This window comes from Neopsephotus bourkii, unplaced genomic scaffold, assembly GCF_033783945.1.
Source record: "Neopsephotus bourkii isolate Nb327-2 ecotype Australia unplaced genomic scaffold, CSIRO-AGI_Nbou_v1 NB_1792, whole genome shotgun sequence".
Classification (NCBI taxonomy): Eukaryota; Metazoa; Chordata; class Aves; order Psittaciformes; family Psittacidae; genus Neopsephotus; species Neopsephotus bourkii.
Window position 1 is genome coordinate 4,136,904 of NW_026902266.1, and position 10,027 is coordinate 4,146,930.

The window sequence follows — 10,027 nt, forward strand, 5'->3', positions numbered from 1 at the left end:
GCGTGTGGCCTTGGCGAAGGTGTTTCCATCCCACTCTACCCTGCAGGCAACAGGGAACTGCCCTCATCTCCTCGGCCAAGGTGTGCAGGCAGCACACCCATTAAAGGAAGGAAGGGGTCAGACACCACAGTGGAAAGGACAGAGTAATCAGCAGCAACAGAAACAACAGACTAAGCACACCACATGCTACCACTTCCTTCCACACATTTATCCATGCAAAGCCAGCACTTGCCGGGCACAGCACACAGCACAGACCCTCAATGAAACACTATAAGCTGCAACTGAATGTAGAAGTGAAGGATCACGGCCACTGGATTGCCTTCTGGGTTGATGTGAACGAAGAGCTCACTTGCACAGCATCTCTCTCCCACTAAAATGACTTGCTGAAAGTCCTGTACCTCCATGTTCTAACCAAAAAAGAAAAAGCACGCATCTCCCTTGCCAAAGGCCTCCTCAAAGCCAGTTAGTCATTCAATGCAGCAGCACTGCTGCTCTGTATATGAAGGGAAGTTTTCCTTCTCCTTCCCTCCCCCCACTTTGTCCATGAAGCTGGGACAGCCTTTAAATCAAGAGCGTGAGCCCCAGCCATGGAGTCAAACTCCAGGTGGGGCAGGCAGCATCCCTGGTGGGACTTCAGTCATCTACAGCTGCTTGAATTCACGCCATTCTGTGAAACACAGCTGAATCAAAGGAAAAATAATAAATCCAGACAGCTCTCCTGATAAACTACACACCAGCATCAGCACTAAAAGGAAAGAGCAGGGCACAGGGTGGTTTGACAAGGCGTAGCCACCCACGCACAACAGCACCACCAAACCGAGAGCAAGAACCAGTTATCAAGAAGTGTAACAAAAGAAGTGTACGACTCCATTGCTGTGAGTAGCTCACCACAGGCTGCATTAAATCAACAGAGATCACACAAATTAAATAAATGGTATCCCATCACATTTATCCTGACACAGAATAAGCATTGCAGACCAGGTGCCTTTCCCTTCTCCAGGCACACAATCTCCATGTAGGCAGCCCTCCTAAGACAGCAAATACTCAAAGCTTTTATATTTGCATATGTGTAAGAGGAAACTGCCAAACAGAAATCCAAACCACCCAGAGTGACAAGGTCTTTTCGTGGGGTTGTCTGGGATTTTGCCTTGTTTTCCACAGCTTTTGTACTCCCTGTTACTTTATCTTCACTATTGGAACTACCCATCAAAACTGCGAGGTTAAAGTAACATCCAGTTTCACATTGGACAGCTCAGTCCACCTCCTCCTTCCTGCTATGTTTGCGCTGGAAGGCAAACAGAAGAGGACAGGAAAAAGTTATTTATCTGCTGTTGGGATTAACTTGAGCAACACAGCATTAGCTCCAGCAACCCGCCGTGCTATTAGCTGGATATGGCCAAATGATGGTCCCCACTCCAATCAGGCACAGGCCAAAAGACTCAACATTGCAGCAGAAAGGCAGCTTCATCAAATCACAGCACTAGGAAACAAAAACACACTGTCCTGTTACACTGCAGGCACCTCTTCAGCAGAGGAGGGGATGCACTTGCAGTCATGTCCCCCTGTCTCACTGCCCATAGACAGGCTAGAGTCCACAAGAGAAACTGCATTTATGATAAATGCATCTTGAAGCACACACACTGTGTATGACATGTTCAATAGTAAGAAAGGAAAAAAATGCACTGGCTCACACAGGCAGCATCCATAGCTCACTGGCCATGAAAGCAATTGGTAATTCCAACTGTCCAAAATTCCTGGTAGTGCAGGAAAATGTACGAACATGGGCATTAAAGCAGTATTCTGCATTTCCAAAAGACATGGTTAAGAATTTAGGTGAACATATACATGGACGTAAAAGGAATAATAACTAATCCTTATGTACCTGCAGTGGCAGAAGGCAGGATGCTGTAACCAGGCAGATTCTTCCCCATCCTGCACTGTCGCTGTTGAAGGAGCAGCACAGGTACTTGTCCTTACGCAGTACCGCAGATTTAAACAGGGGACCAGAGGCAGCTGGAAGAGAAGTGTGTCCAACTGGAAGCCTAACGGGACATTTAGCAAACCTGGAAATGATAGGCTAAACAGGTTGAGCACCCAGGCACTTCCTGTAGCTCGAGGGCTTCTACATGATAGCCCAACCTCAGCGGCTGCAAACCAGATTTACTCTGCTGCCTCTGCCAGAGCGACATCAACTTACTCCAATCACGGGTGGAAGCGCACAGCTCTGGGACACTGCTGAACTGCCAGCAGCTGTGTAGAACAAGTTAAAAAATAGAAAGCAAACACTCTGAAAAAGGATAACCAAGAAGGGATTAGGCAGAAATACCTCTCTGTTCTGAAACAGCCTAGAAAAGGGGAGATTGCAGAAACTCCCTTGTAGGACATGAGCATCCTATCATAATGTACATGAACTACAGTACTCTCGATCATAATGAAACTCATTTGTCCCAGCCATTCCAAACCCAGTTTGGTTACATGTCATCTCCTCAGCATAGGATCTCCTAACAACTGAACAAAAATATTTTGCATTTTTCCACCTCTTTTCCTTCTCCCTTGGTGCCTAGTTCAATGACTTTTTGTGTCATTCTAGCAGGACAATTTGATTTGACACAGGTAGGAACAGCCCATTAAGAGACAGGACACCTTACTGGCATCTTACTGGCACTGGGAAATTGGCAGTGCAAAAGATTTGCCATTCCCTGCCCCCAGGTGAGCCCAAGGATCAAGTTACAAAAGCACCACACTGGAACAGCCATCACTGAGGGATACAACTCAGCCACATTCAACGCTGCTAACATTTTTTGGCCACGAACTTCACAAGGACATACCACCTTCCAGCAGCTACTGTGAATATGGCAATTGCCCTGTCAAGTGTTTTATTTCCACAGTGGGGTGAAAGAGAGTCCAGAGGCTATAGAACAACTAACCCCCCATCCAGCAGCAAACCAAAAGCCTGGCCCTTTGGAGGAACAGAGATAGATCACACAGCCTACACCACACCTATGCATTCCTTGCTGCAGGACAAGGAGCAACTCACAGCTCCTGCCTCTTAAAGCCTCCTGGCTGCAGATTATTCAGATAAAACCCTAACTGCCAGAGATAATTAAAGCACTGCATGGTCATCATGCCCCCTGTAACAAGAGTGTTCCTTAAATCAGTCTTTACGCTTCATGGAAAAGCTGCTCTTAGGGGAATCTGCAAAACTGCTACCCCTGACTGGGATGCTGACTCCAAGTGTCTTTTACTCTAGCTAAACACAGCACAACATTTTCCCACCTAAAAATGCCGCTGCCCTATTCCAGGAAACGTCTCCCTCCAACTATTTCACAATTCTCAGCATGACAACAGTTACGCAAGAGCAACTGAATAGGCACACGAAATGCTTACGGCTCCTAAGCAAGACTTTCCCCATTATAACACCCTCATCAGAGCACAGCTCCGAACTCTCACAGCTCCCAGACTTTGAGGCACACCAAGTTCCAGCCACCGTGTCTCAGTACCTCACACCACTGCCCTGCCAGAGACCAGCAACACAAAACACGACACAGAAACGAGCAGGGGGGCTGCTTCCACATGTACATGCTACTGTCACTCTGGCCAGCCAGGTAGATATTTTCCCTGGTCTTGCCCACTAATTTAAATCTTAGCAGGCAAGAGGGAGCAAATGACCCTGTCAGGCTGTCAGCAATTTCTACCTTCTAGTAACCTAATACAGCACATTCCTACTTCTTAAAATGACATCAGGAGGATCTGCTAGGGCCCTGGCAACTTCGTAAGACATTAACAAGATTCCCGGGCATCAAACAAGGCTGCAGACTTTCCTTTAGAGCAGTGCCAGGCTCCAATTTATGACACAGATTTGCTCCTTACTCCTACTTGGCTCTGCCACGGATCACCCTTGCCCTCAAAACATCACGTTCCTTACTATGATGGGCACGGTGAACAAACGAGCCCAAGGGCACAGCACCAGGAGAAAAACTTTATCTGTGTGAATGACAAGATGCAGTAGTAGTGCACAGTTAAAAATCTTACAGGCAAGACATTCAAACAGATAAATCCTCATTAAGTACTGGTGTTTATTTTCTGGTAAGAGAAACTCCTCCTGTTAGACCTCATCTATACTTTTTGTTTATAACAGCCTAAAAAGCATAACGCAGGCCGAGGAAAGAAGATGACCACCAGCAGGCTCCACATGAGACACTGTTATCAGCCAAGCACCACTCTAGTTCAATTGCATTTTGTTTGCCATTGCCAAGAAGCAAGTTCTTGAGAGGCAAAGCCACAGTGACTTGCAGTGATTAAAATCACTGCAGATACCATCCCAACAGCAGCAGCCACACCACAAGAGGTCAGATCCTAACAGCAGCGAGACTAATGGAGATGAACGCACTGTGGTAAGAACAACCAACCTTTAACTGTGAACACCTATTAGGCTAAATAAATATAGCTGAGATTGTGTCCTGATGTTTGTTACTCTTGACAGCCTGGCAAGGTGAGGAAAACAAAAGCTGAGAAGACCTGCAGGACAGGGCATTGGAAAATCCCATTTCCACAACTGCACCCTCACCCAGCAGGAGCCTAGCTCTCTGGGGGATGCAGAGGAGAGGATGCTTGGGGTCCAGTTTCCAGGGTGACCTTGAGGAAATCCCACAGCCTATCCACATTTTCATATTCCCTATCCACAGGAGGAAGAGCACATTAACCTTGACCTACCTCAGAAAAGCACAGATCTGCCTTAGGAGGGCCTGGAAGGAGCTCAAGAGGGGCTTAGATGCAGGATCCCGACCTGTCACCAGGGTAGCCATAGGCTCTGAAACCCCGCAGAAACGTGCAAACCGCTTACAGTATAAAAAGCGGGAGCTCCGAGGCACTAAAGGGCACGGCTGGGACCACACACGTGTCACCCGCAGTCTCCCCGGCGCGGCAAGGGGCAGGACGGGCAACGCCGCTACAGCCCCCCAGCACCAGGCAAGGGGAGCCCCGGCGCTGACACATGCGGACCTGCGCGCCAAATCCAGGCAGACGGACCCCCACCCGCTGGGACCGTCAGGGGGGAGATCCGCACTTCCCAGGGTGAGGGGAGCAAGTGGAGGGCTTACAACCCTCGGGATAAGGGAGGGGAAGTGGGATCCAGGGGAGCCTGCACCCCCCAGGGTGAGGAGGGTACATGGGGGCCAGAGAGCCCGCAGACCCCAGGGCGAAGGGCCGGCCCCCCACAGGGACCAGGGATGCAGGAAGGGGGCTCGGCACAGCGCTGAGGCGAGGGGCCGGTGCAGCAGGAGCCAGGCCGGGGGAAGCGAGCTGCAGCCCGGTGTCAGGAGAGGTGCCGGGACACCCAGCAGCACCACCCGAGGGCCGGGGAAAGGCCGCGCCCACACTTACCGGTCCGGGGCGGCGGCGGCGGATTCCCGCCGGGGCCGGAGACCGGTGCGGCGCGGGGTGCGGAGCTGCTCGGCGCGGCGCGGCGCGGCCCGGCCCGGCTCAGCTCAGCTCTGCCCCCTCTGGCAGCACTCGGCGCAGGAAAAGCCGCCGCTGCCGCCGCCGGGCCCTCCCCGCCGGGGCGGCCGCCGCGTCGCCACGGCAACGCGGGCCGGGGCGGCCGGGCCTGGCCGCGGCCTCCCCCGGCGAGGGCTCTTCCGGGGGTGCCGCGTCCGCAGGCTGCGGCAGCCGCGGGGTGCCCCGCCGTGCCTGTCGCCTTCCCCGCCTGCAGCAGACACCCCTCGCCCCACGGCAGGGCGAGGTGCGCTCCCTCAGCTCACCCGTCAGCCATCTTGCAGCCACCTGGCGAGGCGGCCCGCGGATGGAACAACGGGACAAGCGAAAATGGGGGTGGTGCGGGGGACGGTGGTGGTAATAAATGTCATTACCTTCACAATAAAGACCCTTCAAAATAAAGACCAAGCTGGCTGTGGTCAGTTGGGTCACAGTGCTTACTGCGTCCTGTCCTGCTGAACAGCCTCCAGGCCACAGGTGGGCATGGCTTTCGGGTTTAATAGGCTCTCATGGTTTTGGGAGTGTAATGGGTCCTTGCACAAAAACATCCACAGAGACCATTTTAGAGGCTTTGGAAACTAAGCAAGAAGGTGAGGAGCACATCAGCAGCCAGCCAGTTCTCTGTGCCTCTTGGGATGATGTCCCCGGGTATGACAGCACCAAGGAAAGGGGAGGTCTTCTCCAGGGGAAGGCTTCTGAAGAGCATCCCTCATGGTTCACTTGCACAGGCACAGCGAGTGTGGGGTTACCAGCTCTGTAGCAAAGGCTCACAGTAGCCAGCAGAGTGCTAACACACAGTTAGCCTGTGCAATAAATTGGAGATGATCAGAGAAGATGGTGGACAGGGAGCAGGAATGGGGGACTGCGGCAGGCTAATGAGGACATCGTGTACATAGGAAAAGCCGCAAGTATAGGAAGTCACAATGAACAGCCCAGAAACATAAGAGATGTGCATACACCTGAAAATGAGAGGAGCTTGTTGTCACAGTTAGGGACCTGTAACCTAAGGGGAGAGGATGTTCACCAGACATTGGCAAAGCATCAGGGGCCAGTGCTAATGAGTCGGATGTAGGTGAGAAAGGGAGCAGCATATGCACTTTTCAGCCTGGACTGGGCAAAGCATGAGAAGATAGAGCATAGGAGGTGGAAAGCTCACTCCGGAAAGGTGGTGCCTGACCAAGGAAGGAGACCTGTGCACCGTGGCCATTTTTTTGGCATGTACTGGATGAGCACCCATCATAGGATGAAAATTCAAGCGCTGTGGGCAGGGAGCCACCGACACAGTCTGTCCAACCCCACAGCCTTGTCTCCACCATGTCCTTGGGAAAGCAGGCAGCAAGGCACAGGTTGCAGGTAGGCTGCTGTGGCAGGCACTGATGTAGGGCTCCCCCAGTTTGAGGAACAGTGAAACAGTGCATGGGAGCTGCAGTCACCCCTTCTCGTTCCCCAGCTGCAACAATCCTTCCCAGCCCCTTCTTTGGTGGTGGTAGGTCCCCACTGCCCTGTTGTGCAAAGGCATCAGCGGGTTTCAGTGTGGTGTACCAACTTGGACAAAAGCTGAACTGAACTCGGGGTGAATTGAGGTGCATAGCTTTTACCATTTATCATAATGTGCCATCCCCTAGGTGTGCAGGTAGGACAGCACTGTCCCCTGGCAAAGAAGAGGTTAACACTGTCCAGCTTTGTGCTGAGTTTTAAGAGGACTGCAATCACCGGTCTTTATTTTTGTTTCTTCTGCAAAAAAAAGCAGCTGCTCTTTATAACCCTCATGGCACAAAGGAGCTGTTTCTTCCGGCAGCCTTTAAGAAATGGGTTAGAAAAAAGCAGAAGAAAGTTCTCATTCAGCGAGTGCCAGGTTGTCAAGGTTTCTTCTGCTCTCAAACACACATTTTTTTTTTCATCTGGCAGACACAAGAGGGATTTAAAACTGTTTAGTACAAAATGGAGCTTCAAAAACAGCAATGTCTGTGTCAGACACAAGGTGAAGAACAGAGCTCAGGACCTTCTGTATGAGGCAATGTTATCGTCATCATGGCTCACACAGGAGCATTATACCAAGTTTGTGCTCAGCTTGCCACAAAGCTCCCCCTGCATGAGTCTCCAAATCCTGTGCTGCATTCATCCCAGCTGCCAGAGAGGCTGTGGGCTGGTTTAGCCTTGCCAAGGACATGGGTCAAGTTCAGTCTGCTGGCAAAGAAGGAGGCTTTCACGAGGTCGCGTTTTTCAGCTTCCTTCCCCATTTACATTGCTTTCTATTTTAATAAACTGTGGTGTGATAGTGAAATCCCCGCGTGCCTGATGAGTGTGGATATTAAACCAACGCTTAACAAAGCCAAACTGGGCAAGATTGGTCACTGCTTTCTTGTCCTGGTGGCCATCCTGCAGGGGATTACCAGCGCGCTGATAGACAATGCAACTGATAAAGATTGAAGAGGCAGTAACACATAATTAGCATCGTCAACATTGTTTTCTGGGAAAATCAATCTCAACCAAGCCTGATCTTGTTCTCCATTGGGAGCACAGGATGGGTTACCAAAGGTAACAGCACAGAGGTGAAAGGGGAGGCATCCAACATGCAACTGCTGAGAATACAGCCAAACAGAATGAATAAAACAAACAGATTCACATTTTAAAAGCTGAGAACCACCCAGACACCACTGACCCAGTAGGTCTGGTTTCATTTTCTGTGCAGACACTTGACATTACAGAAGTGAGAGGGGATGTGGATGCAGCTGGAGAGTGAAGGGGGTGCACGAAGGGGACAGCTCCAGTTCAAGCCTGGCTCTGCTGTCTCTGAGGGCTCAAGGCTGCAAGACCATGCAGGTGAACCAGCATACATGGTCTGACCGTCCCCTCTGGCCATCTTTCCTTGGAAGGAGGCTGTGGATGTCTTCTTAGTAGCTATGTGATTTAAATGCTTAACAACTAGCTGGGGGGAAGTCTCTGATGCTCAAGCGTTTACCGCATTGCAAACCACCAGTCACAGTCCTCTGAGACTGGTCATTCAGCCAGTTCTCAATCCACATAACTGTCCACTCACCCAGTCCACACTTGCCTGATGTTGTGTGAGATAGTGTCAAAAACCTCGCTGAAGTCCATGTAGACAACTGGTAGAGAGCAAATGAAGGCTCAGCAATATTAGTCTCTGAAAAAACAAAAACCAAGCAAAAAGCTTTCAGGCTTCCATCATTAATCATCAACAAGCTAAAAAGGCAACATGTGCCGCAGGGCTGGCAACCTCCAGTAAGCACCAGCATCTCACCGTGCCTAGCACCCGTAGGGCTTCAGCCTCAGAGCTGCCTGACACCCTGGTTCCTGCAAGCCCTGGCTCCTTTGGCACCCAGCGCAGGCTCCCACACTCAGCACAGAGAGGACAAGGGAAAGCAGTTCTATGCCCTGCATGCTTATCTCCTGGGTAAACCAGCAAGGCACTTTTGTTTATTGAGTGCCGATGAATGGCCGCTGTCTTGGCTGTGAGATCGGCCTCCAGATCCCACTCTGGGCACAGCTGCTGGCAGGGAGCCCACAGCTGCAGCCACCTATTGCCGCAGGAGCCCTTCAGCACAGTTTACCCCTTCATTACAGGGAGAAATTGCTTCACAGCATCCCACCATCTGCATCTGCCCCTGTGCAGAGGCAGCACCAGGTTTATAGGGCACTGCAAGACAGGGAACACTGCTGTCTTTCCTTGGGGTATGTGGCCAAGTGACACCAAATGGTGCCATTTGCTCCAGGATTTTATGGTGCTCCCCACTCTCCGCAGCGTATTTGTTCATCTGCTCTTCCAGCACTGGCAAAAAACTAAGGGAAACCTGCAGCTGCACTAAGTTGCTTTTAGGGCCAGAAAGGTGAGATGGCTCCATGTGACCAGGCTGGAGGGTGAAGTGGACACCCAGGACACTGTCATCCTGCCTTGGGGTCAAAATGAAATGGCCTGACCTGCAGGGAGAGTCATGGCTTCTTGGGCTCACATCCTTACATAAAGCTGCCACAAGCTTCTTTCAGGGCCATGTTATTTTGGGCCTCCAAGAAACTGACGGATCCATTTGTGATTGCCTCTGCCCTCCAGCCATCACTGATGCACAACAGTTGTCACAAATAGCATGTTTCATCAGGAAAAAAAACACCAAACTTTTCTTCATTGGGAAGAAAGAGAACGCAACATTTTCTGGAGCTATTTGTGTCTTTATTAGAAATACCAAGGTTTACTCTTGGTTCAAACAGAGAGCTGACAGGGTGGTAAAAGCCTGGAAACATACAGCAGCTCAAGGAACTAAAAGATGAGGAATTAGCTTCCTGTTTTCCCAAGTCACTCACTCAATGTCTGCAGACAGCATCCCTCAAGTTCTCATGTCCCATGAGCTGAATCAGACCTACTCAACTCCTCCATGTCAGGCTGTTCCGTATCCCTTGTGATCAACCTGTAATCCCTTGTGGCCTCCTGTGACCCAGCATTTGATGGCCATACAGGACCTCAGTGGTTCCACCTGGTGACCCAGTGCATGGGAGCAGAGACAAAGTGCTTGGGACTTGG

The 10,027-nt window shown here is 50.9% G+C and overlaps 1 protein-coding gene across 1 annotated transcript in view; it reads right to left on the reverse strand.

Moving 5' to 3' along the window:
- The window catches only part of SLC25A22 (solute carrier family 25 member 22), a 51,047-nt gene extending 45,525 nt beyond the window's left edge, over nucleotides 1-5,522 (reverse strand). Inside the window, exon 1 of the mRNA XM_061380326.1 lies at nucleotides 5,383-5,522. The gene's annotated coding sequence lies outside the window, so the exon portion shown is untranslated. The remainder of the gene's footprint in view (nucleotides 1-5,382) is intronic.
- Nucleotides 5,523-10,027: the final 4,505 nt, after the last annotated feature.